Here is a 16,425-nt window from a genome sequence, read left to right on the forward strand (position 1 = left end):
TATAATTGTGGATGGGACTCCTTATGAAGATAATGGGAAGAAAAATACATGAGAAAATATCATCAGTACACTCTCCCACCAACAATAAAGATTCTAGATTGCAAAATAGAGTAGTTGAATATGAAAAGGAAATAAGATTTTACACATTCAAAACATGGTTATTTAACAGTTATTATTTGCTACTAAGACACTTAAGGTCACTCCTGGAATGTAAATTAGCAAAACAATGTAGGAAACGGAATGAAGTAGAAGAATTCGGTCATCACAAGATATCTATGAAAACTGAGGCTCAGAGAGGGATATGGTTGTTTGGAACTCAAATTCTCAATTTATCTTTAATAAATTAATAAAGATTAATAAATTTTAATAAAGATTGTTAATAAAGATCATTAATAAAGATTGTTTGGGAGGCAGAGTGATAGGTTGGATGTAGTGTTTGAAACAAGGCAAAAAGATCTGGTTTTCTCTCTGGATATTTTTCAATATTTAAGAATCAACATTGAACATGCAAATGAATTGTGATTCTGTAATGAGATGGGTGCCCTGTAATTTTGTGATTTGAACTGATTATAGGTTCTCTGGACAATGGAAGTAGAGGTTTTGGTTGGATAGTGTTAACCTGTCACTGGTGTAACTTAGGCCATACAGTGCATATTCTGTGGATGTCAGATGCTCCACAAATTAGGCTGCCTAGCCATGGCAAAGAATTGTTGATGTAATGCCCCATGTGTCACCATGAATTGTGACCTATGTGTCGTTCTTGAATTATTAATTTATGGATTCCCTGTTTGTCATCTGAGAAAATACATTCACCTCATTTTTAATGGTGTTACCAAAAAGTAAGGTAGTCTTGGGACCATATTTTCTAAATATGTGTTCCTCCCAGGGCCCTTATAATCACAAACATGAGTCATGTCATGGAATGAGAGACTGAATATATATATATATATATATATATATATATATATATATATCAACTCATGTTTTCCACATACACTGTGCACCCCAGATGCAGTGCCCCAGGGAAGAGAGTGTTTATTATTCCTCCAGGGGTGAAGAAACACCTGTTAGAAAAAAGAATCACAGATTTGAAAATAGCCTCTCCTTTGGCCTAGAAATAAAAGCAAGTAGGAAAAGTGGTGCCCATTTAATGTGCCTCTCAACATGACACTTCACAATTCATGCTGCCCTGGTGTAGCACAGGACAGAGATGTTCAATTTGACTTTCCTCTTGCTGCTCCTCAACATTCAAATTCATATTGGCAGTTTCATGCAGTCCAGGTGTTTTTGGAAAATGAAGCAGAAGGAAGGCAAGCATGGAGACTTGAAGAAAGGTTGTTTCTTCTCCCCTAGAACAGTGCAGTGGCCAGTGGATAAAGAGTATTTCAACCAAATTTTAAATATACAGTAAGTATTTTTGCATTTCCCACATAAATGCTATCATCAATATTTCAAGGTGGGTCTTAAATCTTCTGCCTTCTTCTATGAAACTCCATACCAACCCATGACCCCAAGCTCTTTTAGAGACTCATTGCTATTTTACTCTTTTTGTTAGCCCAGTGTGTGTTCTGTTTTTCTTCAAGTTAGCCTCCCACTTACAAGTCTGGAAGTAGAAAGAAGGAAGCTGGATCTGCCATTAACCATCACAAAGAGCCCTCCTTTTAACATTGTAGATAGCAAGTAGCCAGTAATGTCTCATCTAAAGAAATCAGATACTATTTCAATGAATTTCATCCTAAGAACATGAAAGTAATTGACTGTAGCTTCTGCTGATGGTTGTTATAACAGTGTGTGCTTGTGTGAAGACCAAAATTGTTTGTGCCATACATAGCTGCAAAGAGATTTCACATAGATATTAAGTAATCCCTCAAATTCCTTGCATGTGGCCACTCTGCTTCCTGAAATTGACTTGAGAATATACTTTTTTTGGAGACAGGGTTTCTCTGTGTAGCTTTGGAGCCTATCCTGGCACTCACTCTGGAGACCAGGCTGGCCTTGAACTTATAGAGATCCACCTGTTTCTGCCTCCCAAGTGCTGGGATTAAAGGTATGTGTCACCAACACCCCGCTGGAGAAAATACTTAAGGGACCTGTCTGTTGTGAGCTCCATTTTCCTTCCTTTTTCCCCATACTTCACTTACACACATGAACAACCACTTGATTTGAAGTATTGCAAAGTCTAGTTCTCTGCTCTCCCTTTACAGTAAAGAAGGAATGAATGTATTTTTAATGATGTTTTGTAGTCTTTACAAACTGAGGCTACAACTTACAGTGATGGCTGTTTACTTTCCTTGTCAATTGCCTCAATAACAGCTGTGACATAGGATATTTGACAACACTTGAGAACAGGGAGCGGAGTTACCTACTAGTTCATCTTTGACCTTATTTAAAAATCATGTGTCTTTTCTCTTTAGGTATAAGTTGTTTAATCTCTGACACTTATATCACTCTTACCTCTTATGTTTCACTTTCAGCACTTTTCTAATTGTAGATGCTTATTTTACCAATGTAGGCACTATACAGATATTGATTTTCTAGAATGCGGGTAGTTGGTTTAAAATACAGCACTTTCTTTCAGTAGGCAAATATGAGAGGTCAAGGCACTGATGTTTGTTGAATTCAGTATAGTGAAGTTGGTGTTTCAGTTGCATAAGTTCTAGTCTCAAATTCCTGTGTTTTTACTGAAAATTTTAATGACACTTTTTTTGGTAATAAGGAGCATTTATAAAGTGACTCTTTTATATACAGAGACATAAGAAAGTTACAATTTTAAATGGAAAACATATTGCATTTAACTCTAAGTAAATCATTTAAAATAAAGTAGTGTGTTTGGTGTATATTAATCATAGTATATAAAATGACTATGAAAATGCATGAGCTATCATTCTTCCCATAAACATTAAAAAAACATGCTATTGTTCTCTTCCAACTGTCTTGTTGTGCATTTTTATTACATAACAATTAAACATTCCCAAACATTTTCTACTTTATATTGTTCTAGTTTATAAAAATGTAATGCTGACAATAAATTCGCAGTGGGATTCCAGTGTTATGTTAGTGTAAATGCAAAGGTAATCAAATGATATTCTGTAGTAGAAAACTATGGTGGTCATATGTGCCCAATTTGAGTCTATGACGTGCCTGTGTAAAAATGACATAGTTGAACAATACCATAGGGAGCATACATACTTTTAATATCTGCGTTCTGGACCTAGAGAATGTGTATCTTGTACATGTGAGACCAAACTACAGTATAGGAAATTGTAATTCAAACCAAGTTTTTTGTGCCCTTCTGTGGCCAAATTTAGTATTAATCTTGTCAAACACACATATTGATGCAGAATATGTATCTTTTATCAAATATGTCTTTGTTGCTTGAGTTTATTTAAAAATAAGTATTAAGGCCGAGGGGTGGTGGTGTACACCTTTAATCCCAGCACTTGGGAGGCCGATGCAGGTGGAACTATGTGAGTTGGAGACCAGCCTTGTCTACAGGAGCCAATTCAGGACTGCCTCCAAAGCCACAGGGAAACCCTGTCTCGAAAAACCAAAATAAATAAATAAGTATTAAAAAGGAATTTGTGCCTGCAGCAGTTAACCTTGAAAGAAAAGCATGAGAGAGGACATGGGACGATATATTAGCTCTATTGTCCACTAATTATCATGAACTGAAAGTCCATAGACAAATGTCACCCCAAAAAGATTATGGTGTACTCTTCTGTGATTCTTTCTCAACCTTAGCCATTTCATTAATTTTTGTAAGAAAATATAAACTCTTTAGCTTACACATCATGTGCATTTTTATATTACTCAATGAGTTCAATAGGAAGATGGCTATGTTTACTATTTGGTCAATGACTATGCCTGGTCTATACCTTCTAAGCAAGCAGTCAAAAGCCAGAGATGGAAGAGGCTTTCTGTGTAAGATGCAAAAGAAACATCTCATTCATGGGAGATGGATCCCCATGGACTTCAAAGCTTTTGCAAGCTTCTAAGTCCTTATGTGTTTCCAACCTCAAAACAGAAGGTATTTGTTTCAGTATTTGAAGGAGGGTAGTCCTTGTATTGACTACAAATGATTGTGTATTTTCTCTGTCCAATTTAAACACATTACCTTTTACAGAACACCAACTGAGAACTACAAGTATGCACTGGCATTGGCTTTTACCCTGGATGAGGTCAACAGGAACCCTGATCTATTACCAAATAAATCCTTAGTATTTGGTTTCTATAACGATAATTGTTTTGGTCTGTCTCAGTTGTACAGTATGAGTCAAATTTTGCGACAAGACCCTGTTTTTTTCCCTAATTATAACTGGGAGGAAGATATCGTGTGTTCTGTGATGCTTACAGGACCAAACTGGGAAACCTCTGCGATACTTCTGGCATACATGGACCTATGGAAATCTCAACAGGTAAGAATTTTATGGGTTGGATTTGATTGAAATGATGACCCCATGGATACCAGTCCCAGATATTAAAAACTGTTAGGAGGTGACTAGACTTGCATTTATGTCAATATATGTAGCTGATGAGTACTATTCAGAGAATGATGGTCTGTCCCCATTTCCTTGTCTGTAATACAAAGAAGGGAAGATGTAATAGCTAAGGGGGTGTTCTAGAACTCTTTGTAAAAATGTTTTTACAAGTTCTTAGGAGTGCATGTTACCTCATGCTGCTCCCTGCATCCTAGGTTATTCATCTTACCTATGGATCCTACCATCCAATCCTAAGTGATCATGAAAAATTTCCCTATCTATACCAAATGGCGCCCAAGCACACATCTCTAGCCTTGGCCATGGTCTCCGTCATACTTCACTTCAGCTGGAACTGGGTAGGGCTGGTCATCTCAGACAATGATCAGGGCACCCAATTTCTCTCATTTTTGAGAAGAGAGTTGGAAAAAAATACAGTCTGTTTTGCCTTTGTCAATATGATTCCAATCAACATGCAGTTATACATATCCAGAGCTGAATTATATTATAATCAAATCAACACATCATCCACAAATGTTGTTATCATTTATGGTGACACAGAAAGTACTCTTGCTTTGAGCTTTCAAATGTGGGAATCCCGAGGTTTACAGAAAATATGGGTCATCACCTCACACTGGGATGTGACTACAAGTATAAGAGACTCCATGATGGACTCATCACATATGACTTTAGCTTTTGTACACCATCATGGTGAGATTTCTGGCTTTAAAGATTTTGTCCAGACAATGAACCCTCTCAAATACACAGATGAATACCTTACAAGGATGGAGTGGATGAAATTTAACTGTGAAGTGTTCACATCTAAATGTAAGACACTGAAAAACTGCTCATTGAATTACCCCATGGAATGGCTAGTGGTTCGGAGTATTGACTTGTCCTTTAGTGATGGAATTTATGACATATACAATGCTGTGTATGCTCTGGCCCATGCACTGCATGAGATGTTTCTTCAGCAAGTAGAATATACAACCATGGACAATGGGAAAGGACATAGTTCTATCTGCTTGAAGGTAATATTTCTTCTATTGTATAATATTTGGTGTCATCAATGTCATATCTTTAGGAGTCTTTCAGATGACCAAACTCAGTGGACTAGGAATTATTTCCCACAAAAGAAAGATGTCTAAGCATTTTTTTTCTGCTTAGAATTTGGTAGAAACCTCTAGTGCAAAGGCAATGCAGCAGAAGATAAAATGCATCAAGGACAAGTAGTGATTTTGTTACAGAGTATCATAACCCCTGTTCTAATATTGTAAACTTTATCAGTCCTTTCTCAAGAACACTCAGTGTTAGTAGATGATGTCTGTGTACATTAATCATAGCAATGTTGTAAATAGTGTAGGGAATGATATTCTTAAGTGTTCTCAACTGAATCTTTCCCCACAATCAGCCTTGGGGATCACAGTTGACATTATGATACTTATTACACAGGCAATATTCCTGTGATTCAGTTCAGTACATACATGTGCATGAATGACTGAAGGTTTCTCACTCTATATGTGTGCATGTTTGTGTGTTTCTGCTCGTGTGTGTGTGTGTGTGTGTGTGTGTGTGTGTGTGTGTGTGCCTCTATCAGTATTGACTATCTTCCTTTGTAATTGATAATAAATTTGTCTGTGTCTTTCTGCATGGGTATTTTTTCCTGTGTGTATATACCTGTGTATACTTGGCAATGAATTTGTCTGCATGAGACTTTTGTATATGTGTGCATTCCCTTATATGTGCTAACACATATGAATATATGCATTATTCTCTCTCTCTCTCTCTCTCTCTCTCTCTCTCTCTCTCTCTCTCTCAATGCTTCTCTCTATTGTGCTTTTCCCTGTATGTATTTGGGTATATATGCATCCCTGTCTATGTTTTTTCAGTGTGTTTGTATGTATGTTTGGATGAATATGCCTATATATTTTTGCCTGCATCTGTATAGGAATTCAAGGCATATATGTATGTGTATGTTTGACAAAAATCTTTGTGGCTGTATATTGTGGTGTCTCTGGATAGACATGAGTCTCTCTTTCTCATATGTGTCTGCGTGTATGAATATATTGCATATTTTGTATGGTGTCTGCATATATGTCTCTTTATGTGTTTGGCAGGTTCTCCTGAGGGAGAACATTATTATATTCATTTAATCCATTTACTTTCACTGAGATGGCTCCCCTGGGCACCTGTAATAATGTTGCCTTTAAGATAAAATCAGAAATTTTTCTTCAAAAAGTGGCAAACAGAATTTAGGATGACGTCTGTCTTACAGCTGAATACATTTCTGAAGAAGACCCAATTCACAAATCCTGTTGGGGACAGAGTGAATATGAACCAAAAAGAAGAACATCAGGAAGAGTATGACATTCTCCATATTTGGAATTTCCCACATGGTCTTAGATTTAAGATTAAGATAGGACAGTTTAGCCCATATTTTCCAACTGGTGAACAGCTCCACGTATATGAGGAAATGATAAAATGGGCCACAGGAAATACACAGGTGGGTCTCACCAAATTGTACTAATTTCCATTACAGAGCAATAACACTGTCAAGTGGGAACATGTGTGCTTCCTTGATACTTAATGTAATAAATTGTCACATATGAGGCAATATCAAGCCTTCTACTTTATGCTTCTTCTTTTCTCCTTTTTGATATGACACTTTATTAATCTTTTGAGGATTTCCAACATGCATATAGTGCATTTTTATGATTTTCAATCCTGATTGTTGTTATAAATATGAATACAAACCAGTTATAAAAATTATTTAATATAAATTCCTGTAAAGTGAGCAATATTCTCTTGGATCATACTGATTAACATACAGCAATTTCTTCCCTTGTTCTGAATCTTGGGTACAGATGTTGAAAAATTAGACTGTTGTAGGATAAAGTAATTAAAATTACACAAATCATACATTTTTATTATTTAATTTTGTTTAATACTTTAAAAAAGAGTTTCTAAATTGTCAACACCTCTAGTCATAGATTAACATTTTCAGGATGTATATTAGATGTTCTATGGATTATTAAGTTGCTTCTTCTTTCTTTTTTCTTTTTTTTTCTGTGGGTATGTGTTTTTGTCCTCAGGTATGCTTGCAACTGCTGTGACTTTGGTTCATATCCAGGACAGAAGAGTTATTTGAGTTATTTGAGTCCCTAGGAAATGATCCACACAGTGACTGCTAACAATCAGTTTTGAGTCCTATTCATGAGCTGGATTTAACTACCTAACACTGAGTCCTGTCTCCAGCTCTGAATCATACACTATAGAAGAATTTTATCACTGGAGATATCTTGCTTGCTCAGATTAATTATTTCATAGTTCATCCAAGATAATAAGGGAGTGTCTAGTTTTCTTCTCTTTATTTGAAACATTGTTAGTAAAAAATGGATTTTGATGAAATTTGTAAATGAAATATTGAATTATTGGTCATGGATATTTTATATGGATGAAGTCAGATGTGTCTTGGTTTAAGTTTTCCAATTCAAACAGCCAAGTACAATTTAGGTTGATTTTTAAAGACTGCAATTTCAGCAAAGTCTTCAAGAAAAATCTGAAGTGATATATCAGGTTACCTGGATATTATGAATTGTAGAGTTTTTGTTCTTTCCCCAAGTGTAAGAAGGGTCATACACAGGGAAAATACCATAAGCTGAAGGTATAGATACTGATCTATATATCCATGTAAAGGGCAGCAATGAAATTGCGTATGTATTCTACCCATACCATGCTTGAGCCTTGCTAAAACATCCACTGGAAAAACACTAGGAATTAAAAACAATTAAACCAGTGCTCTGCTTTCAGAAATGCAAAATAAAATGTAGAAACCAAACAGAAAACAAATATTCAGGATGGTATCAAAGCAACATGGCTCAAAATCTTACAGTCATAAACTTAAAGGAGAGTATGTTCAATGACATACTGAACAAGGAAATAAAAGAATGATCACAAGAGTGTTCCAGAAAAATGAAAGAAACACAAATCACTTCTTGGAAAAGCAATGGGACCATGAAAACTTGTATACAATTAGACAGTTAATGGTAATGTGACAAAGGATTTCTCTAAAGGTACAAAATATTTAAAAAGTTTAAACTAAATTATATAAAGGTAAAGCAAAGAATCAAATAAAAAATCTCAGTTAAAATACTCAGCAAGAGAATATTTTAAGTTGAACACAGGATGGAAAACTTGGAAAACAGGACTAGAACAGAAAATTCAAAATATGACAAAAATATTACAAAAGGGATGAAAATCATAGGACATAAAAGCAATATGAATAAAGATCAAATTTAGAAACCACAGGCACAAGAGGAGAAGGAAACACTAAATTCATCAACATTATATCCAGCAAAATGAGATTTAAATATCCAAAACTACAGCATGATATGTAGCCATATAGATTTGATAGTCATTTAAATACCAAAGATTCAACATCAGAAGGAACCCTTGATTTTTTATTTAAATTTTTATTCTAAAAAAGAATGAAATTTGAATACTGCAGGAGATAAGATCCAGTTGTAAACAGCAGATTCTACTGAGAATACTGTTTTTTAACTTTAGAAGCACTCTTATTTACATATGCATTTCTGCATTCCCTCAAACCCTCCCCACCAACCCACCAACACCCTGCCACCTCCTCCGCAGGGATAGTGAGGCCCTCCATGGGGGACAATGAAACTCCATCATATAATTTGGTGATGGGTCCCGGCCCCTCTTCCTGTATCTGGGCTGCAATAGTATCCCTCCATAGTGAATGGGCACCCAAGGTCCATTTGTGCTCTGGGGATAAATACTAGATCCACTGTTAGAGGTCCCATAGACTGCCCTGTCCTCCTACCTGGCACCCACATTCTGAGGGTTTGGTTCAGTCCAATTCTGGTTCCCCAGCTTTATGACTAGGGTCTCTGTGCTCTCACAAGGTCAGGTCAACTGTTTCTGTGGGTTTTTCCAGCACGGTCTTTGCTCCTTTGCACATCCCACCTCCCTCTCTGGAACTGGATTCCAGGAGTATGTCTCAGTGTTTAGCTTTGGGTACATGTTTCTGCTTTGATCAGCTACTGAATAAAGGCTCCAGGAATGAAGACCAAAGTAGTCATCAATCTAAGAATCCTCTTAAAGTAGGACAGTAATATATTTCAAATACTTAGAGACATATGCTGCCAATCCTGGTTACTACAGCAAGTAATATTACCCCTGATTATAGAAAGAGACAGAACAAAGTTCTTTAATGCAAACAATTACAGAACGCATAACCAATGAAGCAACACTGTGAAAGTACTTAAAGAACTCTTTCAGACAAAGCAACAAGATGTCAAAGGAACATATAGCCATCACTGGAACAACAGTCAGACAACCAGCTATTGGAAAAATACAAAATATTGTGACAGATTATTTTGAAAAAGAGAACTTTTAGCAATAAAAGACAATAATTTACAAGAAGTTTTCAATAACAATTAAATGTTAATGGTCACATTTTCTAATCAAACTGCACAGACAATAATATTGGTTAAAAAAACATTCCTTTGTTGCCTTCATGGGGAAAATAGGTTAGACACCTTCTAAAAAAGTAAATCCAGAGAACAATATCTTAGATGGGCATGCATGTAATAATTCTGGACAAAACACCTCCCAAGAGATCTCAACAGCACAGCCGGAAGATTAGTCTCTACAACCAAGATGACTTCATTTCAAGGATGCAAACATGCTTCAACATATGCAGAAATTAAGAGTAAAACACCACATAAATAAACTCAAGGATAGAATTCAATGATTATCCCCAATTATGCAGAAAGCTCTCTTAGGTAAATCCAAACTTCATTCAGATTTAAAAAAAAAAAACATGAAAGAAAAAATCCTGACAGAATACAATGAGGACAACTTGACATATTAAGGTTTTCTGTGGCAAACATACTGACAACATTGTACCACGTGGAGAGTAAAGTCAAAGAATATCCATTACAGTGATATGGAGTAATGTGTGTCTTGTGGTGCATGTCTTTATTCAGACTCCTGGACAAAGATTCAGGGAGCTCTTTCTTTTTGTAGTAAGTCTCAAATACATGGGGAGCTCAAGCCAAACTGAGATCTGTCAGTAAAATGAGAAGAAAATGGAAAATGGTGTGTATTTTCTCCACTCTTGTTCAAAATAGTCCATAAAAATTATCAAATTAAACAATAAATGAAAAGAAGAGAAATACAAAAATGAAGGAATGAAATTTGTCATGGATAAAGGAGTTTACAAAACAATAGCTAAACAATGAGAATTTGCTTCAACAAAAACAACAGAAAGGGAAGCATTGTAGTTCTCCACACTTGTGGAAAACATGAGATGATTCTGTTCTTAGGAGATGCTTTTCTTTTGACATAGAAGTTAGCACAAAACAAGAGATGCAAAATGAGCAAACAAGAATCAGGAACCTTCTAATTAACATATGGATGACAATCACCAGCATCATGATAATCAAAGATAATACATACATTTTTAAAATTAGGAAATCCTTCAATTAACTTTAAACAAGGTAACTTTTATTGGGGTTCCCCCACATCCCTAGTCTTTGTAGGACTTTTCACATTGGGAAACAATTTACTTCCAGCTCAATAAATATCAAGTCAGCACCTCCTTATGACTGAATACACTGAGCTCTGTCTAAACAGCTCTTTGCTCTCCACACTCTGTATGTCATTATTTGCAGTACTATTTTATTGGAGTTAATTTGTGTTGTCTGAGATTTTAGGAGGTATTTACCTTGTTTCAGATTCCCACTCATCCTATTTCACTTTTCAGTTATTGTCAAGTGATCATAAGTAAAAGGAAGGGGAATGGTTGGCATAGCTCATGATTACAGTCAATGGAAGACCAGGCAGGAATCAGGAGACTGCAGCTAAAGCATAGACCCTGAATGAACAGGGAAAATGGCTTGCTGTCCTTGCATTTATCATAAAACCCTTCGAGGGACCACACCACCAATTAACAATTAATAAAAAGCTCCACATATAGGGTCTCAGACTACTCTGAAAATGAGAATTTTTTATTTAAACTTCTCTGTGTCTTTTAAATCCTGTACTTTTTGTAATGTGGTCACACATTTGGTGTATATAAAATTACCTTATTAATGTCTACACAGGCTACATAACATAGGTATGAAAGGAATAGGTGAAACTTTTGTTATCACCATGTGTCTCATTTTCCTCAGATGCCACCCTCTGTGTGCAGTGCTGATTGTGATCCTGGATTCAGAAAATTCTGGCAGGAGGGAATGGCAGTCTGCTGTTTCAAATGCCAACCCTGCCCAGAAAATGAAATCTCTAATGAGACAAGTGAGTATTCAGGCAGTTATAAAGCATTCATTTTGATCATTCCTCTCAGCCTCCACACTGGGAAGCCAAAGGGGTCTGAAAGGGAATTGCACAAACACAATGTAATATTTGCCTATTTAAGCTTTATAAAAATATGAGCATTAGCTCTGTCCCTGTGTCAAAATTCCTGTGCCTTGAACCACTTCTTGACTCGTTGTAAATTCACGGCAGGTGGCCTTTTCTCAAAGATGCTCTTTTGTTAAACAATGTGCAGTCAGAGAGAATTTTACAAAAGGCCCTTCCACAACTTATAAATAGGGAACTACTAATCAACACAACATTATGTGTAAACACTCTGTCTTAAGGGCTCTTGTATCATCTACTTAATGCTGTTTTTCAGTATCTGCTTCACAACTGAGTACATCCACTGAGTCTGGGTCTCACAGAGATTGAAACTAGGGGAGGAGGAAGGTGTTTTCTATTCTCTAATGGAACAGAATCAAGATGTAGGGGCATTTTAGTGCTAAGTATGGACAGATGGTTCTACTTTGAGTGACAGGCTACAGCTTCTTCTGGATAAGACTCAGGAAGTTTCTGCTGATACTGCCAGAAGACTGAACTAAGGCCGCATTTATGATAACTTTTATTTTTGCACTTCCCAAACATTATTCATCCCTCACTTTCATGCTGCTACTTGCCCCATGTAATCCCAATAAGTTTTAAATCATCAGATATTTTGATAATTATATATGAATACACCTATGACTACATACACAATCATACAAAGTGCTGATTTCATTTAAAGGTGCTTTTATTTAAATGTGTTTGAGCCTGAAAATGTAAAATTGATAATGTATCAGAGGTCAGGTCCCAGTATAACACACAGTCTTCATATCTCCTGGGGACAGCATTCATAGAAATGACGAAGACAAGGCCTCAGGAGGCACTGAATCCATGGGATGTTGGCTTTTAAAAACACTCAGAAAAGGTGTGGTTACAGAAACAGCTAACCTGAACAACGGGGAGCTTACAGACACCAGACTGATAGCTGGGAAACCAGCATAGGATGAACACAGACCCCTTGAATATGGGTGTCAGTTAGGAGGCCTGGACAGGGGAACAGTATTTATCCCTAGTACATGAATGGACTTTGGGAGCCCATTCTACATAGAGGGAAACTCTCTCAGCCTAGACATATAAGGGTGGGGGGCTAGGCCCTGTTCAAAATGATATGACAGACTTTGAATATCCCACAAGAAAAGCCTAACCCTCCCTGCGGAGCGGAAAGAGGATGGGATACGGGATTGGATGGGGGTAGAGGAGGAGTGGAGGGAGAGGGAACTGGGATTGACATGTAAAATAAGCTTGTTCCTACTTTAAACTTAAACAAAGGAAAAAAATGCTGTGGTTAATGAATTTAGCATGTGTGAATTCACCAATATATGTCATTTCTTCATAGCTCCCAGAATGCAGTAAAAATCCTGTGCTTCTTGATATCATGTGACATGATGGCATCAATACACCTAAATAGACAAAATAATTACTTTTGCTATGGTTCCCACAGATATAAAGAAAATTATGAAATGAGAGAATTTCTATGCAACAAGGTCTTTCTATGACATTCTTGGCAACAAAATATAAACGTTGCAAAGTTTCTTATGTACATGTAATTGAAATGCCCTATCAATAAAAATGCTGAAGGTGAATTAATGGTACACTACTCTTGTCCTCAGACATGGATCAGTGTGTGAAGTGCCCAGATGACCAGTATGCCAATATAGAGCAGAACCAATGTATGCACAAAGAAGTGATATTTCTGTCCTATGAAGATCATTTGGGGATCACTCTTGGCTTAATTGCCTCGTGCTTCTCTGCATTCACAACTATGGTGCTTGGAGTCTTTGTCAAGCACCATGACACTCCCATTGTGAAGGCAAATAATCAGAAGCTTAGTTACATCTTGCTCATCTCACTCTTCTTTTGTTTCCTCTGCTCCTTCCTCTTCATTGGCCATCCAAACACAGCTACATGCATCTTTCAGCAAATCACATTTGGAGTTGTATTCACTGTGGCTGTTTCCACTGTGTTGGCCAAAACAGTTACTGTGATTCTGGCTTTCAAAGTCACAGCCCCTGATAGAAGAATGAGATATTTCCTGATTTCAGGGGCCCCTAACTACATCATTGCCATCTGTACTCTCATCCAAGTTATTATCTGTTCAGTCTGGTTGGGAGTTTCTCCTCCTTCTGTTAGTATTGATGCCCACTCTGAGCATGGCCAGATCATCATTGTGTGCAGCAAGGGTTCTGTCACTGCCTTCTACTGTGTCCTGGGATACCTGGCCTGCCTGGCTCAGGTGAGCTTCATTGTGGCTTTCTTGTCCAGGAATTTGCCTAATACATTCAATGAAGCCAAGTTCTTGACATTCAGCATGCTCTTGTTCTGCTGTGTCCGGGTCACTTTCCTCCCTGTGTACCATAGTACCAAGGGTAAAGTCATGGTAGCTGTGGAAATTTTCTCCATCTTGGCTTCCAGTGCTGGGATGCTGGGATGCATTTTTGTTCCCAAGTGCTTCATAATTTTGTTTAGACCAGCAAGAAAAATCTCTTCCAAATATCAGGGGAAAATCACCTTCCAGAACTGAATATTTTATTAGTTCTAACTCACAAGTATATATTTAGCTCATATCTAGCAAATATTCAATCATAATGCAAGACCTATCTCTTTTAGAATGATTCTCACTGTTTCCTCTTATAATATAGGCTAGTGGTATCATGTCTACTACTGTTGTCTACATTGTTTCCTATACTCTTTCACTCAGTTAATGATTTCTGAAATCTTAGGCATTGGGCAATAATGCAGATTTGAAATATTATTTTCTACTTAAAATACAAAACTGTTCGAAATATTTGCTATGTTCTTATAAAATATCTGAGTGGATGAATAACTTTTTTGGCAGCAGAGTGCTATTGGCACAATACAAGATATTTTTGAGACAGAGATCCTTGATTTGCAGACATATTTAGAACAATGTTCCTTCTTGTGGGGGGAAAGGAGGAAGATCCTGATGCCCCCAAGGCGTTAGAAAAGTAGTACATGGAAGAAAAAGTGACATTTTGATAAACATATAGAAAGACTTTTACAGAAGCTTGAGTGATGCCTCAGCAGTTAATACCATGTGATGTTCTTGTTGAGAATACTAATCAATCTGTATCTTCAAAATTCTCTTTAGGACTTCATAGAGCAATATATCCAAAGGATCAGATAGTCTCTTCTGGGCTTCAAGTTTACCTTTGCATGTAAACACACACACACACACACACACACACACACACACACACACACACACACACAATTATATAAGTTTTCAAATATTGGAAAAACATTAAAGACTCTGATTTGTGTTTTACCTTTTCAAATTGCTCTTAATATATCAGAATTAGATATAATCTACAGATGAAGGATGGAATTTAGAAGAGATGTCCGGGTCTATTTACATGCATTTGACATAAGAACCTTCAATTTTTAGTGCTCCATAAGATGCACAGTGAGAACCAATAGGGGAAAGACAGCTTGATATATTGATGTCTTGTAGGTATGAATTTTACATGACACTAATCATCAAAATTCTAAGCATCTGTCACATTTCTATTAAAGAAAAACATGGGTTTTAATACAGCTCTGTTATACCAGGAACTACCAAAGTCATTTTTTAGTAGCATAAATATCCCTGGTTCCAGGTTATAAGAGTTTATTTCTGTTACAAAAATAGTTTTACTTTCATTTTCAACTTAAGGTGTGTTCTAATACACATGCAATAGGTACAGGGACCAGAATATTGCCTTTACTCCTAAAAACTGGCATTTCGAATATTACTAGTATACGTTTGGTTACTGAGATGTGAATCTAGGAACTCCAGAATAACAGGCACGGCTATTAAGTGATTTTATTAGATTTCAGTTGGTTATTGATGTTTAACAGTTTCAGGCTTACTTCTTTTCATGAGTGTTAAAGTGTTGGGGTCATTAGAGTTACCGATGAAGGACCAAAAATTCAAATGAATAAAGGTTTAATAACTTAGCCCCTGAAAAGTGAACTTCTAATGCCTGGGAATGTCATGGCTGGTACCTGAGTTAACCCTCCACCAGTTAGGTCAAACTTCCTTTCTGCTAATTGCTGGTCATAAGTTTGTAAATATCCACGGCCCAGGGGATAACGGACAGACCCTGTGACACCATAACCCTTGCAATCCAGTATACTGTCTTATCTTGCTCAAATGTATCTTGCTTAAAATATATAGGCACTGCTTTACTCTGTACTTTGAATGACCTTAAGTAACCATGGAGACTCTGAAATTTGTGGTCTTCAACCTTATGATCTGACCCTTTAAAGACTACTGATTTTGGCCTGTTGGCATCTCATTTCCCTGCCATGGAGAGTGAACCAAGATGGCCACCTTGAACAATAAAAAGAAAACTTTTGCATATTCATTAGAATTGTTGACTCTTTGGGTTGGTGTCTTTGGATCTGAGAACCTGGCACAACAATTGATAGTAAGGGAATGTGACCCTGCCTTTCAATTAGGGTGAGTCCTATCTGTAAACATTGTAAACCAATATATATTCATATCATGAGGAAGCTATACATC

General features: G+C 36.7%; 1 pseudogene; it reads left to right on the forward strand.

The window, feature by feature from the left end:
• The first annotated feature begins 1,210 nt into the window (after positions 1 to 1,210).
• On the forward strand, positions 1,211 to 14,458 carry LOC113838613 (annotated as a pseudogene).
• Positions 14,459 to 16,425: the final 1,967 nt, after the last annotated feature.

This window comes from Cricetulus griseus, unplaced genomic scaffold (genome assembly GCF_003668045.3).
Source record: "Cricetulus griseus strain 17A/GY unplaced genomic scaffold, alternate assembly CriGri-PICRH-1.0 unplaced_scaffold_134, whole genome shotgun sequence".
Classification (NCBI taxonomy): Eukaryota; Metazoa; Chordata; class Mammalia; order Rodentia; family Cricetidae; genus Cricetulus; species Cricetulus griseus.